We start from the raw sequence: 27,543 nt of genomic DNA on the forward strand, positions 1-27,543 counted from the left end.
ATCAGGATTTACAAAAGACTCAGACGAGCACTCATACCATCTCCTAATACATGTATTACGATTATGACATACCGAGTTAATTAAAATACCATGATACACACCAATATTTTGTGAGATAGAGATAGCTGAGAAAAGAGAAGCGGTTAGCTACCAAACCCATGAAGTTTCTAGGTTAAAGCAAATGATTATCAAGAAGTCATTGCAAATGAAAAAGGTTAAGAAAATAATCTTCTTTCGAGTTCTATACGATAAAAACAGAAAATTATTGATAGATTCATGCTTGCAACATAAACAGCACAGGAAAAATAGAAAGGCAGGTAAATTAGAAATAGCAAACAATGATTTATAAAGCAAATAAAAGAAAACTTACATATTTTTGATCCACAATGCTATTTCATGCATCTTAAAGATCATCTTCATGCTGGCAATTTCCAGTGGTATAATGGAGCCTAATTTACATATAGTACATTACTTATGAAGTATATCTACCAAACGAGAACTAAACAAAAATTGGCAGTTTCAAAGATTCTACACGCAAAAAGGTAAAATCAGAAAGAAATTAAGGTAAGTTTATATAAATAACGGAGTTGAAAAATAAAATACAATAATTTATCAAAAATATAATTTGTGGGTAAATGGGAATCTTCAGTCCCCCCCCCCCCCTCCCATGGAAAAGAACCCTCATCAATGTATGCCAGTGCATATTAAGGTGTAATGACCGAGATGTTGACATGCGGATGTTTTGGTTTATTGGAATAGTTCTTGAAGTGGAAGATGGGTTTTGAGAGTAAGGGTTTGAAGGTAAACCTTGTAAAGAAAAAAATAATGGTGAGTGGAGCAGAGGAAGAAGTATCAATGAGTAAGGTAGACCCATGTGGCATAAGTCGAATGATGGTAAAGGCGTTCTGATATAATTCTCAAAAATCTTGTCTCACACAGTGTCAGGCCAAAATATAACATACGTAGGTAACCACGGCAAAAGCTCAAGAAAATACAAAGATTGAGAATTTACACAAATGGGTTAATTAATTCGGTATTGACATAGGACTCTAGTATAAGCTGTTGTATGTGTAGGTCTATAGGTGGAGATAGATGACTTGGGATTGGTGCCTGCTGAATAGAAAATATAAAACTTAAATAAACCAAGAACAAAAACTTTTTTATTTGCATATCATGGGTTTTTCAAAAGTTTCGCATAAGTAGACATAATTATAGTGGACATTAGGAACGGTCAACCTTCTAAAATGTAAGTTGCAGAAGCCAACAATTGCTACTTTGGGTCGTAATCTTAAGAACTTCTTTAGAGTCCTATTGTAAACTGGGTTCCAAAAGAAACTTATCAAACTTCACAAAGCACTTTACAAATTCCACTCAGTCAAAATGAGCAAAATTTTGACACAGGCTAGCTTGAATAATCTTTACTTATAAGCACACATCAATAATTAAGAGATTGGTTCAATCACAGAGAGGCTATAGCCCCTTACATCAATTACTTTCAGAATCCAAAGTAAAAATGGCAGAGGTAAAAATGGCTGAGGTAAAATGGCAGAGGTAATAATGGCAGAGGTAAAAATGGCAGAGGTAAAAATGGCAGAGGCAAAAATGGCAGAGGCAAGAATGGCAGAGGTAATAATGGCTGAGGTAAAATGGCAGAGGTAATAATGGCAGAGGTAAAAATGGCAGAGGTAAAAATGGCAGAGGCAAAAATGGCAGAGGCAAGAATGGCAGAGGTAATAATGGCAGAGGTAAAAATGGCAGAGGTAAAAATGGCAGAGGTAATAATGGCAGAGGTAAAAATGGCAGAGGTAAAAATGGCAGAGGTTAGAATGGCAGAGGTAATCCCCTGGGGATGGCCAGTCATGCGTGACCCAAAAAAAACGTGTTTAAAGGTTTTTTTTCAGTTTCATATGCGGGCCACGCGAGCACTCGTTAAGGGTATCAAAAACACAGATTTTAAACAAAAACGGTGGTTTTGAAAGACTGGTCAATCACGGGGTCAAATAAGGTATTTGTTCCATAGCTTTTCTTAATACTGACCAAACATGTTTAGGATATGTTTTCCCCAAGCTTTTTCCTCCTCGTTTCTGAGAAGTGTTCGGGTTCTTTCCGATTGTAAGCAATGGGCCAGAGAAACGGGAAAACGGATCGTGAAACTTTTTTAGTGGTCATATTCTGGCGAAAACTTGTTAATCTTGCACACAGAGAAAAACTTGTATAGGGGGTGTCTGGAAATAATTTGGTCACGCATGTGTACAGCAGTACATATGACTGCCCCCCGGGAGGTAATAATTGTTGAGGTAAAAATGATGGAGTTAAAACTGGCAGAGGTAAAGATGGCAGAGGCGAAAATGACAGAGGTAAAGATCATGACACGCTACATCAACAAGAAAAAGAAAGAGCCTGTTCAGTTAATATCAGTCATAATTATTGACCTTGAATGGACTCCTATTGACGAAATAGTATTACGAACTGATAAGATATTATTTGGATTTTTTTCATCATTTTAGGTCTATACTTTATCGTTGATATGATAAAACTAAAATATGTTATGCCAAAATGATTTCAATCAGCGAGTGATGAAAGGATTTATCTTGGCCAGTTTGTATAGTAGAACAGCACTTCATCACATACATACCAAACAAATTTTAATATAAAGTGAACACCGATGTGCACTACCATTAACACACTGAAATAGACAAGTTCTGGATTTCTTTGAACCACTTGCATAACTTGGATAACAGAAAAATAACAAAACGTTCTGTAATAAAAGTATTTTTTCATATTTCAACATCATAATGGATCCGAATAGATATTGATATGATACGTATATAGTTTAATGTCAATGAATAATAATAGCAATTAGTGCTAAGTTTTTCAGAGCAATACCTCATTGCAGCTAGTCCAAGTGGATGTCAGGTTCCTAAACTAATTTCTATGGTAACGGTTAGGGAATGAATTTGGAAATGTGTAGCGAATCAGGGATTTAAATTTATAGGCGTTTCTTATGTATCATTCTATTGACACGTTTTGAAGGGGAAGTTCACCCTGACAAATGTTTATTGTAAAAGTAGCAGAAAAGTGAAGTGAAGGTTTGCGTAAACCCCATCAAAGATTAAGAAACTAATTAGAAGTTTGAGATTTTGATCTGTTACGTTATATACGAGCAGCAGCAGCTACCCCATATTTTATATTTCAATTTTTTTAATCAGTGGTTCATTATTGCTAAAAAAATCTTTCAGGAGCGGATGTGAAATGATTTGTAAGTTGATATACTAAAAGTACAATAAAAACCGTTTTAATTTTTTTTTGAAAATTACCTTTCATTGATATGTTTTATTACATCATATTTGGGAAAATTTGCTCGCAAATGATGCCACCATTAAAATATAAATTTCTAATAGCTTTTGAAATCTTTGATGGATTCCCTAAGACCCTCACCAATATCACTTTCTGCATTTTTACAATAAACTTTATGTCAGGGTGAATTTCCCCTTTAATGAATACAGTACAATACTTGTGCTTCAAAATTGAATATTAGAAGAGCGATTTGACATGAGAAGGCTGTGCATGTAAGTCCAGGAAAAAAAAAGAAATACCAACTCAAGTATTATAAATTTGGTGCAGAAGATCTAAAGTATGATTTAAAATGTTACCTTTTCCATTAGTCCAACATTAAAATTCTTATTTTTTTCTCAGAACCTTTCTTATTTAATGTACTATACATGGAAGGGATTTTGGATTTTTTGGCATGGAGGTTTAAGACTGGCCATTTATACCTCTTCCATTAGCTCTGCCATTTATACCTCTGCCATTTTTACCTTTGCCATAATTACCTCTGCCATTTTTAACTTTGCCATTTTTACCTCTGCCATTTTTACCTTTGCCATTTTTACCTCTTCCTTTTTTACACCGAGCCGAAAATTAGATGGGACTAAACCAAATGGTCATTCTTTGATTGACTGTTATTGAGTCCATTCATGCATTATGCTTCTTTGACCTCAATAGGTGTGTTTAAAATGTTTATTTTACTTTCGTGTAACTTTTTAATTATTGAGGCAATCAAGTAAACATGCCAAAAGTCATACTGTGAGCTTTAATATAAACTGGTAAGTTTGTTTAACCCTATCTCATTTTCATTGGTCTTTCTTTTGCCATTTTGTGACTTTGGATTCTGGAACCACTTGACTTGAGGGGCTACAGCCTCTTTGTTATTAAACCAATTTCTTAATTATTGACATGTATTAGTAAAGATTATTGAAGCTAGCCTATGTCAAAATTTTGTTCATTTTGACTGAGTGGAATTTGTGTAGCGCACTTGTGAAGTTTGATAAGTTTCTTTTGGAACCCATGTTTTACATTGGTTGAATTTATTTAAGACAGACGCTATTTAAATGTCCCAGACGTATGATATGATGGGGTATATAACATTGTGTGTATTGTCCCCTTTCAGGTCCCTCATGAGGACATACAAAAACCATTGATCCTTTGGTTTCTTACACCCATTTGGGCTACCATAGAGGTTGGGTGTCCAGATAAAATTAAATGGAAAAACAAATTGTGAGAATGGAAACAAAATATTACAAATTTTCATTACTCCTTAAAAGTACATGAGATACATGCAATAAACATAGTCTAGATTAATTATTCAGCAATTTTCCTTCAATATGCGGTATATCTCAGATAAATCAATGACATTTGGGTGTTGGGTGTTATTAGTATAAATGCTACCCAGTCAATAACTTGACAAGATCCAAGGGTTCATGTGAAAAAAATCCATATATTGGTCTGAATCATTGTTTGAGATGAAGGATGTTTGTTCCTATTGGCTCCTCATTTCCCTCCTCCTTTGGTCCCATCTTTCATGATCTCCCATGCAAAGAATGTTATCTAGTATGATGATAATACCCCTGATGAGGAAGGAGGGGGTGCTGAATCTCTATCCTTGAGAGTTGAGAGATTATTTCTGAGGAAGTGTTAACAGGTGTTTAGGATCTCATGGAGACACCAGGCAAGAAGTAAGAAGGTAAGATGGATAGTAAAGAGGTACCATCTTAGTTTATACCACTTTTCATGCTTTTCAGTTCCATTGCAAACAATACATTTCTGGTTTAGATATGTCAATGAATTATAAGGAAGTAGTTAAACCAGGATGAAAATTTAGCTTTTTTAAATCATTAATATCATAATTATCAAGTCATTACATATCATCAAACTTCAATATAGATGCCTATATTTTGAGATTGGATCTAATCTTCCAGGAGGTGTTCTGGAAAATGTTTAAAACAATGTCTTTTCAGTGATTTTCACTAATTCACTCTTAACCAATGATTTGCAGTAGTATCATCAATGATTCCTTTCTGGTGACTCACATAGTTTTGTCTGACCTAAAAGTTATCCCGGATATTGGTTAAGCTGACCACTTATTGCAATATTTCTTCATCTTTGAATGATCTTACAAGTGAATTATACACAAAGTTTCAGTTTCAGCTTAATTTTTTTCTAAATATATATTTAAAACTTAGATGGATCAAGAATTTTTTGTAGCTGAAAAAAAATGTTGGAAATTGAGAGGTCCACTGTGAAGCTGTGCTTATAAATCGTGGATCCCTCAAAAGTAAGAATAATTTGCAATAAACAGAGCACTCCATTGACACAGCAGGAGGAAATCAACTGTATATCATCAGCTGGAAAGAATGTATGTGAAATGCTAACATCTGAAACTAAAACAAAACTACAACAACTGAACCTAAAATCAAGTCAATATTAAAAGCTCGAACCTACATTGAAATGGTATACCACCATTTCAATTATCATGTAGATATATCAGGGTTGTATAATACATTACTATTATACTCAATTGGATAGTTTCTAATTAAAAGTGAAGAAGAGTGTAGGAGATAAGAAAACTTTTTCATAAAGCTTACAAGTTCTCAAACTGTCAAACTTGTTGGCTAGTATATATTCTGCATTGTCTGAAGGATGTACATATTAATAAAACATTCTACTTTTTGTTTGATATTAAATGTGGACTATAAAGCAATAGCATTTTCATTTTCAATTTTATGTAATAATGATGAATGCTGAAAATTTAAAAGTTTACACACAATCAACTCTGAGAATGAAAGTACTAAATAGCACTCCTTTTTGTCTTACATTGTGTAGAGATCAAAGATCTTCAACACAAATTTTAAAACCCAAGTCAGATCACTTTGTAATGCAGGTTTCTTTTATTCCAATCTTAGTCAAAACAAGGAATTACCTGGATAATCTATTCAAAAGCACTGGTCAACAAATTGGTAAAGTTTAATCCCTTTTAGACTCTATGAACTATTCTCCACTTGGTCATCTGGTCTTTCTCAATCAAACAATAGATTAACTTAGGGTAGATGTTCTTTAAGAATAAGTGAAAGACAAGATTAAGGGTTAAGATGATTTGTTCAAGTCAAAAGAATGTGTCATCTATTGATGATATTCAACATGTTGGAACAACAATCAGGTTCAATGTAGAAGATAATGAGCACTCAGGTTCCAGGGTGTTATCCTCTTATAAGATGGATCTGGTTGATACCTTGATAAAACAGGTAAAGGTTCATATTCCTATGCATTAAAGCCATCATAATTTGGGCTCCATTTTGGACACAAAACATAAAAACTTTTGGGAAATTATTCCTCCCCTCAAAAGTTTTTATCACTACTCCAGTTTTGTCCTAAAACTGCTAAGGTGTGGATTTTATGAAATATCTTTCTTAATATTTTTGAAGATGCAATCTGTCGGTTTGAATGGAAAAATAAGTGCATATCTTTTTTTATTTTTTATAAGGAATAGTTATATGATATAATCTTCTGTAACTCTCTGATATGCAATCATAAAATTTATAGGAAATTTTTCATGATGAAAATAGCAATACCAATGAGAGTGAGTGAATTAAAAACTTTCAGAAAGAATAAAAAGATGAAGAAAAAAAACCATCGCCACTTTACTTTGGAAAAATGCAATGTTGGATGATACTCTAATATATTCAATTAATTTAACCTTTATCAAGGATTTAGAAATGCTTTGATATCATATATCAGAAAATAAATGGATTCAAATCGGAACTATAAGTTATCATCCTATAATCTTGGAAAAATATTTGAATTTGATATATGGCATTTGAAACATGAAAATTGGTTTGTTTTGCATATGTATAAGTTAATGTGAATATTTAGATTTTTTGTGAATATCTAAATTTCTGCAATGAAATATGAATTACCCACTTTGGTTATAACGGTGCGCTGCCCCATTTCAATAAGTAAAGTACTTAAAAGCATTGTTAAAAAACAGACAAGCTAAAGTTGGTAGGATAAATTAGGAAAAAATAAAAATCAGTATATCAATCGCTGGTATCATTCACTCAAAATATATAAAAATCATATTCAAAAGGAACTGAAAGGTGTAACTAAAGCATTATGCTTCTGAACTAAATGTTTGAGAGTTGAGACGCATCAGGTCACATGATCTCACAAACCCACTGAGAACTTTTCTCTTTTTATTCTCTGCCTCCAAGATGCGATCCATTTATCTGAAAACCTTTCTATTCACAGGCTCAAATTATTGATCATCATCAGTGACAGAACAGAAGATAAAAGCAAGAAAAACGGTGGGAGGTATTTTGTAAAACAACATGGCCTCCAAATCGGGAGGCATGGGATTAAGAAAAGCAGCGCGTAGAGCAAGCATAATCAATGGATTGTCTAATGGTAGGTACATCTTAAATCAATTATTCATCATCTTTTTTAACTCTTTTATTTCATAGTTTGTTTGGGCTGGATGGCCTGGGAACATTCTATTAGTCTTTTGTCTTGTGAGATCATACATGATCAGAAGGTGGAACATAGAAGGATGATTTGTAATGTTATCTTCATTGCAAACTAGTAGACCATTCAGTCTATAGATCTATCTAGTCAATCAATATGATCTCCTTTGCTGTATTTAGCAAATGCACTGATGTCTCAATTTTCATCTAAAAATTGATGGAATTTTCTTTATTTTACTATGGTTCATTGCTTGTCTAACAAAAAATGAAAAATATGTTGGTCTCAAAATATTGTAAAGAATACAGGAATCACACGAAATTAATAGAAACACAATTCTGGGGCAAAATGTATAAATAAATACAGCAACAGAACAACATTATAAAACAATAAAAAATACCCTGGTAAAAGTAAAACCTGGCAAGTCATGTTTAAAAAAACATTACCACATGGCACAGATAGAAATACAATTTGAATTTAGAAATTTAAAGAACATGGAATTTTCCTTTTTAGATAACAGAAAAACAGGGATTTTGCACTTGTACTATAGCAGTTCAAGTTTGAAATAGAAAGTGTAAATTCATTAACATTACATAAACTTGCTGCATTTATTTGCATTATCATAAAACCACTCAACTATTTTGCGTATATGCAGAAAAGGACTGTAGATTAATTGGCAAGCATTCTCTAACAGACCTATCATCTTTAAATGCACTAACACCAACTATCACTACAAATAAAAAAAACCTTGTTATTCATGCAGCAGTGGTCGCATTATCCAGCATCCACTAAATATATTTAAAAAAATCAGATTCAGAATAAATGTAATAAATAAATTTTCTGTGGTTTAAAATGAGAAAGTAAAATTTCTAAATAAAAATTATAGTTATGGCTAAGTTCTTCAAACTTCAAAAATTTTATATTCAAGAAACATGTACCATGTGTGCATCAGACATCTGAAATACATGTAGATAAACTCTAGTGCCATTGGTAAGTGTAAGAGAAAAGTAGTCAATCAGCACCCAAAACAAATTTTTATAATTTAAAAATATGTATGGTCATCCTTAACAAAATTATTCAACATCTTTTGACATAAAACTGATTGAGATTTTTTAAAGATAACCTTGATGTTCTAAAAGTGAATGATAGATAGTGATGAATTAACACGATTCATTTTCTTACTGACAAATGTAGGTCTGTCATTAAGACTAAGAGTGTGTCACATATGGTGTCTTCCCCACAGCCCAAACCAAAGATTTCTTTCAAGAAATGTGCTTGGTTTCCCATCAAATACTTTGAGTTAGTTGAACAATAGAGGCTCTTCCCTCACCCCATCTTGGGAAGCCAGAGGGGTCTATTGTTCATCCTTGTATCTATTTTCCTTTACTTTCAACAAGTTCACTAGGCCCTGAAAGAGAAATAGAGAGAGAAGGGGGGGGGGGTGATTGTGTACCAAGTCGCTCACTGCTCATTGTAAGGCAAATGAAGATGAGCTAAAGAACCAATGAGAGTTGATTACGCATGTAGTGAATGGGCAACTGGTTTGGCTTGGGGCATTAATAATGCACAAGTATAGATCACCTTACTCATCTATAAGAGAGAGTTTGGCGGGTTTTACTACCACTTTAATAGTTGATTGCAGCTTGGATGGATAAGACTCTCTCTCCGTCTCATGGTAAGATCTTGACTGGTTCTGTGTAGGGATACAGGTAGCTTTGGTAAGACTTATTGCTCTGGCTTGACATTTGTATTCCAACCTGCTGTGCATAGATAGATTCCTGCCATCTCATATTATTCATATTTTATTAAGTCTTGCATTGCTATGTTTTGAGAGTATATCATTTGGCAGTACATTTAGATTTTCATTAATTTTCTTGCTATGATTTGAATATCAATGTATATTGTGTTACAAGATGTAGTTTGTCTAACTCCACTGAATGACAATGTAAGTTACCTAAATTGTTGAAATATTTACAAATCCCTCTCTTACATTATACCTTTAAAGATTAATTACTGCATATATAAGAATATTTTATCTATGATTTCAAATGACAGAGCAAGATATGAAATATATATATGAAAGCTGAATTAAAATATCTTGCTCAAAACTGAAAATAATTTTAAACTCTGGTCATCAGGTGTGATATCGGTTATCAGAGCCTGGTCAAAACACTTTACATTTGTTATATAAGACTTGGTTTCTTCTCTTGTAGGGTCTTAATTAAACAAGATAAGATTTAATTCTGGTTTGCCTAGTTGAGTATCCTTTCACTCAGGACCTATTATTCAGTAGCCTGTATACATAAGGATTGGGATCTGGTTCTTTTGTTCAATGTTCCACTGCAAGCTTACTGAGTAAGCACATTTCCTTGTACACATCTTTTGACATTCAGAGTATTCTGTACCACAGCGCTCCTATAGCAGGTTGATAGAGCGAAGCTATACTACCTAGCAAGAATGACTGGAGAAAGACAATTAATACGGGAAGAATAGAGTGAGCCGTGGCATGCATTATGTAACCGGTCTTTTCTCCTTTTATCTGCATGGGTTATTGAAAGTGTTACGGCTGTATTGTGCTTTAAAGTTGAGTAGAGGGAGAAAATGAGTCTTAATTCCAATGCTTAATTGTATATTCTACACGTGGCTGGTTAACATTTCATATCGATCTATACTTAGTTAAAGACATATAGATGTCTTGTAAAACTTGCTGCCCGATGTGGAGGAAGTAAAAGAGAAGTCACTTATAAGACTTTGGACAGTTGACAGTAAGGAAAGGCAATTTACTTCAGTAGCTCACCTTGATCTATTGTTGGCAACTGCAGTGCTATTGAAAACTAATAGGTGTGTGTCTGTGTGCCATAGATGGCTCCATGACATAAGGATTGCCACTATCACCAGTCAGTCTCTACAGAATGTCATCTACCAAGCTACCTGTGATCGCATTCATCTCTAGTTCCTGATCTGAAAGAAGTTGAACCTCCAATCCTCAGTGTTCTTTGGTTTTTGTGGAACAGCTCCTGTGAATTTTATAAGACCATGAGTTGTCCCACAAAGAACACAGATCGCTGTGAAACAGCATTTCAAGCCACTCAGAGAAAACAACACTTCTGCAAGTATTTCTAGTGTTAGATTGAAAACACACTTTTGAAAACACACTTAGGCTCTAAAACTACAAGAGACCAAAGTAATAGGCACCACAGGAATAGACACGATAAATAAGAGTAATTAGTGTATCTCATATAAAGCTCGATTCAAATGTTCCTGAATAGCTGTTAGAATAGTGTAGGCTTTGATATAAAGTGCAGTAAATTCATATCTTCATTTGATATCAGTTTCCAATTTCATGGTAGTGTTAATGTAAATTGTTCCATGCGTAATGTGATATAGAATGAATAATGGTAGTGACTTGTCAATTTAAGAATTGTTAAATGAAAACAAATATACTAAAATATACAAACAATTATCACATATGCATTCCACTCCATGACAGTAACATACAATTTTCAAGGTAGAATTTTCTCAACAAGTACTTATGTAAAATACAATGTTTTCAGATTATCTTTATACGATTTTTGCATTCAGTATTTTTCTGTTCAAGATAAAATCCATTCAACTATGTTTAGTAAGTACATGTAACGTAAAAGTGTTCTATATCGTCAGTGATTTTATGGACCAGCATAAACCTAATTTTTGGTCAAATTTTAAAAAGTTAGTTGTTTGCATATTCTGAAAGCCTGTCATTAGCTCTTTTGGATTACCCAATTTCTGATAAAAATTCTTATCATTGAAAGAATAAGAGAGAAGATTGAAACCCCCTCCTTTGATTTTATGAAGCTTCTTATATCATCGTTTCTACACTATAGTAGTCTCCTGAATGGAGTGCAGGGGTTAAAAACCTGGCCTAGATGTATCCATTGAATGATTTTACAAACTGGCATATGCCATTAAAAACTATGTACGCATAGTGACCTAAAATCTGTTCTTTGTTAAATTAAGTTTCTGAATGCCTCCCTGTTCTTCTGTTGAAATATTGAAAAAATACATTTTATAACAGAGTAGAATTTATGGTTTCTCTCAAAGCGTTAAGATATGCACTTTGGAATAAACTTCCAAAATATGAACGCTATTATCTCAAAATCGTGTTTTTAAGACCAGCCAAGGTTTAGGCTGGTTCATAAAATTGCTGATATAGGTATCGAAATCATGCTTAAAGAAGGATACTGATACAACCTACATGTATGTGTAAGTGTCGAATTGTTTTAAAGGGTTAAATTTACTTAAACCTTGAATTTTGGGAGTTTCTTTAAGTTTAATATGAAGATCTTTGAAAACTATAGATATTTCATACATGTAGAAAATAATGATAATTATGGGCAATTATGTAAGCCCATACTTTACCATGTAACCACTTGGTCCTGCCACAGTAGCTCATGTCTTGTACATAGGCTTTCTTATAGGGTAATGGAGGGATTTCAGATTTGGAATAATGTGAACATAAACAATTAGGATTATAGTTTAATAGCATTACAGTTTATGTTCTGAGATTAGGTTGTTATGTTTAATATTAATATTTATTTTCATGGGAGCAATTAGCAAGAGCAAATGTCAAAATCAAAATGAAACATAATTCAATTCTCATTTTATAATCTGAAGCACACTTGTGAAATTCAATTAGAATGTGATAGGCTTAAATTCCTTTTTACAAAAGATATGTATATGACATAAGAATATCAACCAAAATTGTTTGTTATTGATGTTTGCCTTTCAACAGGATGAAGAATTAAACTTTTATGTAAACAAAGAATCACCCCCTAATTAGCCATTACATACAGTATTCAACCACACATCAAATAGTCATACAACACAAGTTTTCAGAGTTATACTTATTTGTTCTTCCTATAACCCTTTCTTTTCTCTTTACATGTTGAAGACCACAAACTTATATGAACATCCACCAGTCAAGCTATCAAGATATAATACCCTGACATTTGTTTTTTTTCCATTCGGCTTCTTTTATGCTTCCCTTTAGTTTCATTTCATGTGTCAATGCCCATTCAAAATTTAACATTTTTAGAGGTCAAATCTATTCCAGAAAAATGTTGATTTGAATAAACAGAGGAAAAAATCAAACTAGCATAAAGCTGAAAATTTCATCAAAATTGGATGTAAAATAAGAAAGTTATGACATTTTAAAGTTTCACTTATTTTTCACAAAACAGTTATATGCACAATTCGGTGACCTGCAAATGAGATGTCCCTCACTCACTAGTTGTTTTTTATTGTTTGAATTATACAAAATTTCATCTTTTACATATTTGAAAATAAGGGCCAACATGACTGAACCATATAGTATTCAAACAATGATAATCCCACATGTTCAGGGAAGAATTAATCTTCGTTTCACTTGACAAGGAGAAAATTAGAATTTTTTATATTTCATTTCATAAAAAGCAAAAGAAATAGTGAGTAGATGATGTCATCAGACTCCTCATTTGCATACCGACCAGGATGTGCATATAACTGTTTTGTGAAATTAAGCAAAACTTTAAAATGTCATAACTGTCTTATTACACGTCCAATTTTGATGAAATTTACAGTGTTATACTTATTGGATTTTCTCTTATGATATTAAAATCAACTATTTGTTGGGATGGACTTGTCATTGAAGTTTACATATATAAACCAGTATTTCTGGGACCAAAACTAGTCAACTGTAAATGAACTCATGGACTAACTATAATTTAGTGGGTCAAAAAAGTAAGCATTCCGTGGAAATGCCAAACATGGAAAGGGTGTATAATAGTATTCTTTGGTATTTTTTTTTCAATATTCATGTGCAACATGAATTAGAACTAATTTTTTTCTCATTCTCTTTCTTTGTTTTCTCCTCCTTTTCCTTCTCCTTCTGGACCACAGTCCGGTATATTATTCAAGTGTATTTTCATGTATTTAATTAGGGACTCAATGCATGTTTGATACTTTATATTATGAGTGAAAAATAATGTGCAAGACAAAAAGTACTATATATATTTGTTTAAAGCATCAGATATATGGGCCACTGAAAAAGGGCCTTGACCCCCCCCCCCCCCCATATACATGTAATATATACACACACACACAGTGGATACCTACTCATATGTAGATAATCCACACATCACTAAAAAAAAATACCACGCTGAAAAAATGATGAATACAAAACAAATTAAAGGAAAGGAATATTTGAGTTCATTTAAATCAAAATGTGAAAGAGTACAGTATGTGTATATGCAAAGATAAAATATTGATTTTCTTTTGAAACCATTAAAAGCATTACTAGCACATTTCAAATAAATCAAAAGAAATCTAAGCCTATATTTCTTGAGTGCTAGAAGTTATTTATCTTATTTAAACTTTAGTTCATATAATCATCTACATGTATGCACCCCTTCAACCTGCCATTCTATCTCCCTTGCCCTCAACCCAGCTTTGACATGTCATCTCTTCTGAAAACTTCATATGAATATTCCTGGTGTTATATTCAAAGATGTGACTATGATCATTCCACAAGTTTTACCCCTACTTAGTGGCATTTCTAGTACATTTTAAGGAATATTCACCCCTATTTTGCACATAAGGTGTAAAAATTAACCTTTAACAAATACACCACTATTCCTGCATTTCAAGGACAGCCCTGCCCTATTTTTATAAATTCAAGTGCTTTTTGAAAAGTAACAAAAAAAAGGGACATAAAATCGCAAACTAAAAGGGAAATAAAGCCCTCACTTTTGTTTCTATTTCAAGTACTTTCTAAAAAAAAAAACTTTTTCAAATCACATAATTCATTATTTAGACATGCTTAAAAATAATACTTTTTACTCAAAATTTTAGACAATCATGGTAACATCTTTGAAATACAGAGTGTCAATACTGGTACCAGAATTGACAGTGTGAATGTACTGGTATTGGAGATACATAATTTATTCGAGTAAACTTGACTAATTCTTTGAAGAAGTTATTCTATTCATATATTTTATATATCTAAAAACCTAAAGCTTTTGCTGATATTAAAAAAAAATGTTTGGAGCGGTGAAAAAATATCTTGATTGATACTTGTGAATAACAAAACTTTATGAATGAACTTAAACATCACATTACAAAAATAAGAAAGGTAATAGCGAAATAAGTCTTTCTTCTATAAAGAAAGAATGAAAGAAAGAATATGTGTAAACTAAAGTTTCTTTTTTATGTATCATCTAGAGATATAAAAGATAAATTGTTAATCTTCAAATCCTTCAAATGTCTGTGTTACAATATTAATCCATCTAGTAGTAGCATGTGTTCAGGAACAGGATTAGTTCACAGATAAAAGTACAAGGAACAATTTAAAGATCAATAGATGAGTGCCATGCATTGATCATGGTTTACGTCAGATGGGCGGTTTCTCACCACTAAGGTTGTCCAGTGGTGGGAATATTGATAACTCCAAACTAACAACTTGTTGCTCCCTTAATCCTCAACAATAGGATCCTTGGTATGAATAAACAATATGGTGGGACATTGTCATTACCATCTTGTATTTCAGATCAGTAGATCTCATTTTAAATTGATCGCTTTTCCAGTTATCAAATCAAATAAAGAAATGGCAGATATGACCCCTCAAAGAGAAATGTGTTATTTTACCTTTCCCAAGATTTGCAATGCTTTTTCTTTTGTTTCTTTATAAACATAGCTTTTAAGAATGACTGGCAATAAAACAAAAACTGATTATGATATTAATGAAAATTTCAGATTCATAAAGACTAGGGATGAGCAAGTTTCATGATTTAGTACGTCTTCATTTAGCTCAACACAGCATGGGCCATTTTATCTGTCAGAAATCGAATAACTTTATTTATGGAAGATTAGTACAAAGACTTTCGAAAGAATTACAGATGAAAAAGAAACTAAAGGTTGGTAGTAAATTTTAAATCAAATGTCATATTCATTGCTAATTCATAACTCTTAAGACCTCCAAGAAATAATATTAAAGACAGAGTTATGGAGACGAGCGAGACAAAGAGGGAGAGAGAAAGGTAGGATGGATGGTATAGGGTACAGTTGGAGAAAATTGGAGGCATAGACAGAGATATCTTGCAAAGACTATCGTTCAATAATTCATTGAGGTATTAGATGATGCGATTAAAGTGGCAGGGTACTATTTCACAGACAGAAAGAATAGCAAGTCAGAAAAATCAATATCATTTCACCAATGGATTACCGCTCATCCCTGGGAAAATATTAGAAGAAGAACAGATGTGAGAAAAATAAGTTAATCACCCCATCGCTTTACCACTAAAAAGTCAAATAAAGTATCTGCAAGTTTGTTAGTTTGAAAGAGAATTTGTTTTTGAAATAACCCCTATATTTCTTTTAATGATCCTTTTAAATTGATTTACATGTATATGAAAAACAAATCTTGAAATATACTTTACATATTATTGTGAATTTGATGCCTGGAGCAGATATGAATTCACAATCTCACATTGATCATTTTACCTAATGAATTTAGTTATTAAATGTGCTGAATCCAGAATAACTTTTTTAACATCCCTGTTAAACTCTGCATTAGCATATCAATGACACCCTGGGGTGGGGTGGGTGCAAGTCTATCAACCATATGTACTCTACTGAGCAGTAATAACTAGCAGTAGCCTACATGCAGAGCTTTGGCATTATAATATTCCAGTAAGATAGCAAAGAAGCTTATAGTATGATTTTTGAAACAACAAACTTAATAAGCAAGTGACAAAGAGAAAATGTGTTTAAATTTGAAAGAAATTATCACATTTCACATAATTGTCTTCAGGATTTTGCTTTACAGTTCTGCTTTACTGTTGCCTAAACGGGTATTGCTTGCTGTATAAGTTTATGGAAAGCAATTATTGTCTGCAAAAGTAGATTGAACTAGCAAATAGAGATTTAACTATGTATACATTATATTAATAACATAAACCTATATCACTTACACAGTTCCAGAAGACTGGATTGAATATAATGACAGCCATACAGTAGTACAGGTTAGGGTCAGACCAGTTGATCCTGGGCTTATCACAGGTCCACCAAAACAGATCCAATTCCATCTGGAAAATGTGGAATTCAACAAGACAAGATCAAAAAATGAAAGAAAAATGTGAATTATAAAATATAAATGCACTAAAAGTACACCAATTAAAATCACTGTGCAACATGTAATTGTTTAAAGCTGAATTTGTACACAACTCAGCAAGATAACAATTGAAAAAAAAAGATAACATATACTTATCAATGATTTGTTTGTTTTATACCATAAAGTGGCCAATGAGGTAACATCATTATAAAATGGACTCAAGGAACTCAATTCTAAAGGTAAATAAGATAACGTCACAATATTTCACCCCAAAAGGATGTTTTTAAAGGGGAATCGAACCCAAATAAATGGATTCCCCTTTAAATATCTATAAGACCTACCATTCAGCACTTGCTCATACTCTCAGTAAAAAAGAGAAATATTCAGACAATCAGTTTTGTCTTCATATCTTCCCAAAACTCTAGAGAAGTTAGGATAGAAAACTAAATTCCAAGTCTGATTATAAAGGATGTGTTTATTCTTACTTCTTGCCAACACAGGGATTTATACAGGAAAATTAATGCAGGTGTGGGTAAAGTGAGGGAAAATCAATACATGTACCTACAACAATGAAAAATCCCCTTTCCTTTCTTGTAAATATAAATGGACACAAACACCTCCACACACCCCATCATCATCACACCTACAGTCATGATAAACGTGAGACACTAATAAGATGAGGGTGCATGATTAATCCTGAGGTTTAAATCTAATTTAAACAAACCAATTTCATTTTATCTTGGAGTTTAGACATAGGGTTTCTTTGATCAAATGAATGTTACATGATATTTATTTTCATGTTCCTTTCTTCAGGTTGATTTTACAGATCTATGCCTAACACACTCTCAACTGAAACTGAATTAGATAGGAAGAAATAACGGCACAACTCTCATTCTTGGAGCAGTGAGCATTATTTGAGCAATAGAGGGCTCTCTTTCAGAAAGCTATAACTGCAACATATAAGTTGGCCTAAAGTATGATAAAGTTGCAGACAAATTAGGTATCTCTTGAGCTCTATGCGAACACAAATGTAGATCTACCAAAATCAATTAACTATTAAAAATTGTATTTTTTTATAAAAAAAGTGCACATATATTAGCATACTTAATTAGTTCTGAAATTCTGTGTAGGTTTGTATCCCCAACATAGTGGTATCATATATAGAAAGCAGATTTGAAGTGGATCAACAAATGAAGAAGCATTTTTTTAGTAAAACCGCATAGATAGTTTTCTAGTTTAAATTTCAGAATTCTGTGTCGAAGTTTGGTGAATATGATGAAGCTCTACCAAAAATTTAAAAAATGTGGAGCACCTCTTGCAGTCTCACCTGCATCATGCGATTCAATATAGCAGAAGTGCTGACTTTGAAAACTACTATAAAATAATTATTCGTAAAAAACACCATTCATATACTGATCTACGTTCATTGACAATAAATGACATTTGATCTTGATCATGCGACATAAGACTTGTCAGTTATACAGTTTGATTACCCTATATATCCACATTTTATAAACTATATCTATTAACTTTGAAAGTTATGACAGCAATCTAATAATTACCTCCAAAATGGCCAAAGTTCAATAACCTTAAATGATCTTTGATTTTGATCATGTCACCTGAAACTCACATGAGATGTTCAGTGATACTTGATTACTCTTATGACAAAGTTTTATGAACTAGACCAAATTATGATGGTAATTCAATAAATACCCCCAACTTGGCCAAAATTCATTGACCTTAAATGCCCTTTGACATTGGTCATGTGACCTGAAACTCGCACAGGATGTTCAGTGATACTTGATTACTCTATGTACAAGTTTCATTAAACAGATCCATAAACTTTCAAAGTTATGATGGTAATTCAACAGATACCCCCAACATGGCCAAAGTTAATTGACCTTTGACCTTGGTCATGTGACTTGAAAATCGCACAGGATATTCAGTGATACTGGATTACCCTATGTCTAAGTGTTATGAACTAGACCAATAAACTTTCAAAGTTATAATGGTAATTCAACAAATATCCCCAACTTGGCCAAAGTTCATTGACCTTAAATGACCTTTGACCTTGATCATGTGACCTGAAACTCAGGCAGGATGTTCAGTAATACTTGATTAACCTTATGGATAAGTTTCATGAACTAGGTCGATAAACTTTCAACGTTATGATTGTAGTTCAACAGATACCCCCAACTTGGCCAAAGTTCATTGATCCTAAATGACCTTTGACCTTGATCATGTCACCTGAAACTCAGGCAGGATGTTCAGTAATACTTGATCCCCACTTGATTTTTTGTATTTTATTATATGAAATCATATTCATTCAAATTTTTTCTACAATAACAAAAAATTTAAATCGACAACTGATTTAATGTATTAGATATTCAATTGCTGTAACTTATTTTATTACATGGGAGCCATATCCCATGTACATGAAATTATGATTTCATGTATTGGCATAAGAAATTAAGGAAAATGGGCATGCAATATCATTAAACTATTTTCACATAATATCGCTTAAGTTTAAAATTCAATAAGTTCATTATTTGTTATCCTATTGTGATGACATTTTCAGCATTTGGTCAGTGAATTTGACTATATTTATTTAGATATAATTACTTTTAGCCCAGAGTACCCCTTTAACGAGTTTCAAGATCCTGCATAGAAATTTTGTATCCCCACCTATTGCAGTCATATGAAGCAAACGGAATTGAAATTTATGACACATGAATAAGCATTTAAAGTAATTTTAATATTGCATTAATATCTTAGAAAATATCTTTGTCAAATTTCAAAAATTATGTGTAGAATTTTGAAGAATCTTATGTAACTCTACCAGATGGAACATAAAATAAGAAATTTAAAAAATGGACAACAAAGAAGAATCATTTTTTGTGTATGTGAAGTTTGAAACAAGTGCATAAATTAGCATATTTAATAAATTTCCAAATTCTGTGTAGAAGTTCGATTCCCCTACTTCTGTGTTACGGTCTTATGGGAAGACTTGACGCTCCCATGAAACTGCAAGATAGGCTATGCTATACAAAATTCAACAGGCTTCAATTCTGAAGCAAGATGATTTACATATTATTTTAAAAGAGAAAATCAGCATGAAGTTCAATACGTATATGAATACCGTAACCAAAGGACAGACAGGTACTATTTACAGTTCTACCAAAGGATATGTTTCAATTTTGAAAGATCAACTTCGACTCCCTTTCATCAATGCACTCATTTCATATGATGCTCTTGTACAGCAAGCAGTCTTCAAAAATGAGCAGTAAATGACTCAATCTACCAAAGGATATGATTCAATTTTGGAAGATCAACTTCGACTCCCTTTCATCAATGCACTCATTTCATATGATGCTCTTGTACAGCAAGCAGTCTTAAAAAATGAGCAGTAAATGACTCAATGACTGTTTCTAATTGTGCACAAAGCCAGCATTATTTACTTGCCTGCACAATATTTTTTTAGCTTTTTGTCTTTTTTAATGCTTTTTCTTCTGTTTTTGCTAAGGGGATTTTTTTTTAGCACATAATACGCCCGCCTGTGGAAAATGGAATTATTGGTCAAACAAGAAAAGTGGAAGGTGGTGACTTCACATTTGACTCTCTGACCTCAAATCAATACAATTCCTGGGATCCATGCTAATATCATACACACCAAATTATATGAGCCTATAGGTTAAGTTCAACCAAAGTTATCGCATCAACAAGGACTTCAGAAGGGTAAGATGAAAACAGGTAACTGTGATCTTGACCTCTTGACCTCAAAATCTATAGGCTTTCTGGGGCCCGTTTCTCAACACCTGGACAAGTTAGTCATATCTTTATCCACCAACCACGGAGTTAGTTCCAATCTTACTAAACCCGTTTCACAAAGGGCTTCCTAACTAGAATCCCTTGATATCGATTATCGATACTATCGGTAGAAAGAGCAGACGAGACGTAGCCTTAGTCACAAAATAGCATAATTTTTTAAAAGCAAAAATATGATAAAACTGCAATCATTGTGATTAATTTGGAAATACATCTAATCAAAATAATAGCAGAGGCAAAATTTGTACCATGCATACTTAAACCACGAAGACTGGAGCATTCAATTGCTGAGAAAATCAAATTATGAATAATTCATTTCATGACTAAAACATTACATGTGGACATTGAGATGGGTATCCCCGGGATAGTAAATTTTGATAGTTTACGAATGTAAACCACAATTGTTTTCTTTGTAAAATAATGATAATTATACATTTATTTATGGTTCCAAACATCATCAAAATATAGTTTAACATAAATTTTTAAATTTTTACACACCGAAACACACGATTTGACAAATTTGACAAGTGTCTGAAAACGACAAATACGAGTCCAGTTATGGATGACCTGACGTGATAGAATCTTTAACAATTCAATTATTTTACTATTTCAAAATGAATGGTTTTGTTGCATTTTACCAACAGTTTTTATAGTTTCTGTGCATTACAATAATTATTGAATGATCTATCACACCTGTTTTGCAATGTAATTTCAACTTCTATGAATGATTAAGCAAGATTATAATTTTCAAATTTCTAGATACTTTTGCATGTCATAGTCTACCCACGTGATAACACTTCGTCATTAAGAAAGAAGTTACGACAGGTTCGGAGGTGTCATAAATATTTAGTCGGGTTGTTGTCCCCTATCTTGGCAAAGAGGGCTTAGTAAAACGGTTAGTGGACAAGTAGCTCACTATCTTTCATTTAGTCAAGAAGTTAGACTTATGACAGTGTTGAGAAACGCGCCCCTGGGATCCATACTAGTATCATACACACCAAATTATATGAGCCTAAGTTAAGTTAAACTGAAGTTAACGCGTTTACAAGGAAAAATTAACAGATGGACGGACATCGAGCGTGACCATACCCTAAATTAGTAACTAATATGTCCCGTAGGATGGGCGTATAATTTAAAAAAGGCATAGGCCATAGCATAGCCAATATCCGTAGGTCTACACATACAAGTTGAACAATTGATATTTAAATTAGAGCAGCAATGACCAAATTAAAAGAGGTATTTTGGTCCGCATCCAGCTCATTAAATAGGAACAACCTCTATTCATCATGAATATCACTAAGTTGGATTGGATGTAGACAGCTGGCAGCCGTCTGTTTCGAGGAGTTTTTAAACATTTTTAATTTTTTCATTTATTTCTCTGTATTTGGTGAGTGGAGCCAACGGAGTTCAGCGGAACAACCAACATAACAGAGACCAAAGCTTTTGGTCTAGATTGGATGAAGCTACTGTTTGCAGGCTGGAGTTACTGATTAGCTAGCGCAGCTAGCTGTCTGCAGCAGCGTCGCTGCTGAGCGAAGGCCGACGGGTAAGCTGGTCGAGCTGAAAGATGCATGGTGGGTACTCCGCATGGTGTGCAGCTCTGGGGCATGTTGCACGACGAGATGAGCAATATGTAAGAACGTCCTAGGACCATTCTTCCGAGATAGGATGATTGTCAACAAATCAGCGCTTTCCGTTTCACGAAGGCAATTTAGGACATTCCAAGTCCGCGACATCATTTGATATCGATAGTATCAGAAAAATATTTAGTCTTTATCTCCACTTGAACCTTTTATTTTGGAATGACTACTTTTCATAAAATCATATATTTCAATAAATGGAGATCAAGTAATGTTTTATTTGTTACTGATTGTAGAATTGATGTATGGAGCTATCTTCATGAGGTAAAACAAGAAAAAAATTCAAAGATTCACAAACATAACTGGATAAAATCGAAATTTTCATTATTTCCCTGATCTAGAACACGGTGCCCTTTCAGAGACACCTTTCATTGATATTTCAACGAAAGAGACCCTTGTTCGACATAAAAATTGATGTAACTAAGTAATTCTGACATTGTATTAGTTCAATATACTGATTTTTTTATAGAATACTTATTTATAGTGATAATTTTGCAAATTATTCTTTAAATGTTATTTGTTGAGGTAAAAATATAGTTTGAATGGAGTAAACAAAATCAACGTGCCTGATTGTATGAGACTAAAAAGAAAAATATGAGGCTGCGTGTGAAAAATCAAATTTATTTATTTTATTTGTCAGATATAACGCAAGAAATACAAATGTGTTAAGAGAATAAGCATACCTGTTTATCAGAAGGCAAGCAAAATATGAAAATTGCTGCAAACATGTCACGTGGGTAAAGTAGTGCTTTGTAATAATAAAACATAGAACAATGTGTGAAATCAATCCGCAATGGAAAAGGAAAAATACTATTTACACAACAGAAACAATGCTAAAACTGACAATGATCATAAACGTTGGTCATATTTTAAGTTGATAACTTTATGGAAGTTTATATAACATAAGCTACAAGAATATAACAAAAAATATATGTTCAACATTTCAAAGAAGTTGAGACGTACATTGCTTTGACATGACAAAGGGCTTACCCAACGATTAAAAATGCGCCTTTTCGTATGGAATTTCAAACCTTTTCTTTTATAGGTACAACTTATTTTCATTTGTAATGATTGTGATGGATTCGTAAGCTATAGACCTAATCTATATTTTAATTAGCTATAATTTGTTACTGCAGATTCTTTTTTGTTTCATTCATCATATCTCGATTAAGTTAGTACAAATCCAACAATTTTCATTGATTGTAATTAATCTCATGCAGCAAAAAAATAATAATAATGATTATGAAAATGATTTAGCATGTAGTAACATCTTAGTTTTTATCATGTTTTTTTTTTTTTTGCTGAACGTTATTTAAACATGTTTTCTTTTTTACCATACTGTCCACATAATTTCTTTTGGAAAATTTTGTTTGAAGAACTTTGTTTATCTAATGATAAAGCATGAGGTGAGGGGTCAGAGAGATTGCCGCCCATTTCGATATTTCAAGTTTGCTTGAAAAAAAATGGAAAAGGGGTGGGGAAAAGAGGGAGAAAATGTTAGAAAATAAAATAAAAAATATTTAAAAAAAAATTATATGGGGCCCCTTACGTTACGGGCCTAGATTACCCTGGAGAAGCCGACGGTGGCGGGCGGTGTGCAAAGAAGAAGATCATGCCTATGTCTGTATGTCCTATGACTGAGTATAGGACATATGTCTGGAGGTGTCTTTTCAAGGACCATTCTTCGTATCGCCCAAATCGGCTTTGCGAAACAGTTGAGCGATATCTCGTTCTTGTGTCATGACTGTGTGTAGAACGGTTCTACGAAAGATCAGACCCTTGAAATCATGCAACACGCCAACAGGCCCAAGCGCTTCTCCTGGGTCGCCGGGCTCCTAGCCTAGCCCTAGCCTAGGGCTAGGCTCAGCCTCAGACAACTGCCTGCGACGCGACCCAAAGCCCGCGGGCAAAGCCAAAGGGCCAAACGGGCCCGAATATTACGGCAGTTGAGCCGAAACTGGATTCTAACTTATTTCTACTGTATTCAGAACACACCTTGTCAAAATTAAGACCTTCAAACCACTGGCAGCAATCTGTGAACATTCCTCAAGATCAATTCTTCAAAATCAAGACAAGAAGTCAAGCATGAATCACCACATGATAATCCCGTCGTCTGCTACTGCCGGAGTAGAGTAGAGTAGGTGTGGGCTACTAAAACTAAAGCACTAGCCCGTTGTTTTTCTTTACAAATTGAAAGAAGGGAAACCCCCCTACACACACCCAAAATATATTTCAGGAGCAATCTTCCAATTGTATTTTATAAAGAGGACTTTTGGTTGAAATTTACTCCTCAATATACGAAAAAACATCGAGTATATAGGGGTGTGGGCTACTAAAACTAAAGCACTAGCCCGTTGTTTTTCTTTACAAATTGAAAGAAGGGAAACCCCCCTACACACACCCAAAATATATTTCAGGAGCAATCTTCCAATTGTATTTTATAAAGAGGACTTTTGGTTGAAATTTACTCCTCAATATACGAAAAAAACATCGAGTATATAGGGGTGTGGGCTACTAAAACTAAAGCACTAGCCCGTTGTTTTTCTTTACAAATTGAAAGAAGGGAAACCCCCCTACACACACCCAAAATATATTTCAGGAGCAATCTTCCAATTGTATTTTATAAAGAGGACTTTTGGTTGAAATTTACTCCTCAATATACGAAAAAACATCGAGTATATAGGGGTGTGGGCTACTAAAACTAAAGCACTAGCCCGTTGTTTTTCTTTACAAATTGAAAGAAGGGAAACCCCCCTACACACACCCAAAATATATTTCAGGAGCAATCTTCCAATTGTATTTTATAAAGAGGACTTTTGGTTGAAATTTACTCCTCAATATACGAAAAAACATCGAGTATATAGGGGTGTGGGCTACTAAAACTAAAGCACTAGCCCGTTGTTTTTCTTTACAAATTGAAAGAAGGGAAACCCCCCTACACACACCCAAAATATATTTCAGGAGCAATCTTCCAATTGTATTTTATAAAGAGGACTTTTGGTTGAAATTTACTCCTCAATATACGAAAAAAACATCGAGTATATAGGGGTGTGGGCTACTAAAACTAAAGCACTAGCCCGTTGTTTTTCTTTACAAATTGAAAGAAGGGAAACCCCCCTACACACACCCAAAATATATTTCAGGAGCAATCTTCCAATTGTATTTTATAAAGAGGACTTTTGGTTGAAATTTACTCCTCAATATACGAAAAAACATCGAGTATATAGGGGTGTGGGCTACTAAAACTAAAGCACTAGCCCGTTGTTTTTCTTTACAAATTGAAAGAAGGGAAACCCCCCTACACACACCCAAAATATATTTCAGGAGCAATCTTCCAATTGTATTTTATAAAGAGGACTTTTGGTTGAAATTTACTCCTCAATATACGAAAAAACATCGAGTATATAGGGGTGTGGGCTACTAAAACTAAAGCACTAGCCCGTTGTTTTTCTTTACAAATTGAAAGAAGGGAAACCCCCCTACACACACCCAAAATATATTTCAGGAGCAATCTTCCAATTGTATTTTATAAAGAGGACTTTTGGTTGAAATTTACTCCTCAATATACGAAAAAAACATCGAGTATATAGGGGTGTGGGCTACTAAAACTAAAGCACTAGCCCGTTGTTTTTCTTTACAAATTGAAAGAAGGGAAACCCCACCTGAGGTCTCACAGGCCTAATTCATTCCCCATAGACTCGTGTGTTAAATTGGCACTTTAAAAAATTCATAAAAAATAAGGATGAAATTCGGGGGTCGAATGTTTACTACCAGTGGATAGGATATATATCTGGCAATCCATATCTGACCAGAAAAGGGTCCTTCGACTGGCTCATTTTAAAAATAAATTGGCGTGTTTGAAGACAGCGTCGGGGGGAGCAGATTCATCACCTCAAACAGCAAAATAGCCCTAATCCTTCCGCCAGTCAAAATACAGTCCAAAATTGGTGATATTTCTTCCCAATTTGGGAAAAGGAAGTTCAGTAATTACCAAAAATAGAATCAGTGTTAGATGGAAAATCATATGCATACACTTTGTCAATCAGCCATATCAAAATTTAAAAAAATGGCAATGGGTTGGCTCGAATGAATATCTATGGCCTGCCACTAGTGATTAGGCCCGTGTAGCCCTGACCCCGTTTGTTTGATTTCTACAAGAATGCACGCTTCTCTTCTTGCGCAAAATCCTGTATCTGATCTATCTTATATCGCGATATTGTTGGCTGGAACTGTTGGCTGGCTTGCTGTTGGCTGGCTTATTGTTGGCTCACTTGACATAGGCTCTGCTACTAGTACTAGCTAGTTCCGGAAATATAAGGGGTCAAAGGTCTCATTTAACACAATATAATATTTATCCGCTTATTTCATTCAAAAGGAAATAAACAGAAACTTGCATTATTTGAATCATTGATAGTAATCAAATATACAATTAGCATGTTCTTTCTCTTTTTTGGGTAAAATATAATTCTGACTTCAAAAGCAATGAAAAACGTTGAACTTTTTTTTTAGTCAATTATGGTATCGACCAAAGCGAAATTGTGTGATGAAGCGCATGGTCCATGAGCCGTGGAAACGATTGATTGAACTGATCTCGGAGGTCTCGGAAGTGTATTTTATGTTTTTCCATTTTATCAGACAACGACTAACTATTTTCAGTCATTTTGATGAATCATTGTGAAAATGAGCAGTAGATTGAGTACAAAGCCATCTAAGAAGGACAGGCCAAGATCGAGTGGTTAGTATATTTATGAAAATTTATGAAAAGCCCTAAATGTTTACAGGACTGGCGCCCTCTGCGAGCGTAACTTAGTTGTGTTGTCAGTACACAAGTGGCAGTCCCCACAAAAATGTTGAATAGAATAATTTTAACGTTTTTACTTTACTTTACTTTACTTTAAGTCCACGATGCTGTAGGCTTGAGTTGAGTGCCTGTTCATCGATCGTAGTATCTCCTCTGGTGGTAGTACAGTAGTAGTTTTAAAAGGAAGTTCCACAGTTTAAATGAAATCCATGTCACTTTCACCAAAATTGGCACAGAGATACTAATTACTATAGGCCCTATTCAAAATATGCAAAAATTAAATGGGTTCATGTGCTTGATTTTTTGCTATCATTAGCTTTGTCATTGAAGTTCACCCACGGCCACGCAGATCTACTGTA

General features: G+C 33.6%; 1 long non-coding RNA gene across 1 annotated transcript; it reads right to left on the reverse strand.

Moving 5' to 3' along the window:
* Positions 1-9,971: 9,971 nt before the first annotated feature.
* Positions 9,972-24,513, reverse strand: LOC135153665 (uncharacterized). The gene is made up of 3 exons (XR_010293153.1): positions 24,379-24,513; positions 16,779-16,892; positions 9,972-10,811 (listed from the first exon to the last, which is right to left on the reverse strand). It is a non-coding gene; the product is annotated as an uncharacterized LOC135153665 (long non-coding RNA).
* Positions 24,514-27,543: the final 3,030 nt, after the last annotated feature.

This window comes from Lytechinus pictus, chromosome 3, assembly GCF_037042905.1.
Source record: "Lytechinus pictus isolate F3 Inbred chromosome 3, Lp3.0, whole genome shotgun sequence".
In the NCBI taxonomy this organism is placed as follows: Eukaryota; Metazoa; Echinodermata; class Echinoidea; order Temnopleuroida; family Toxopneustidae; genus Lytechinus; species Lytechinus pictus.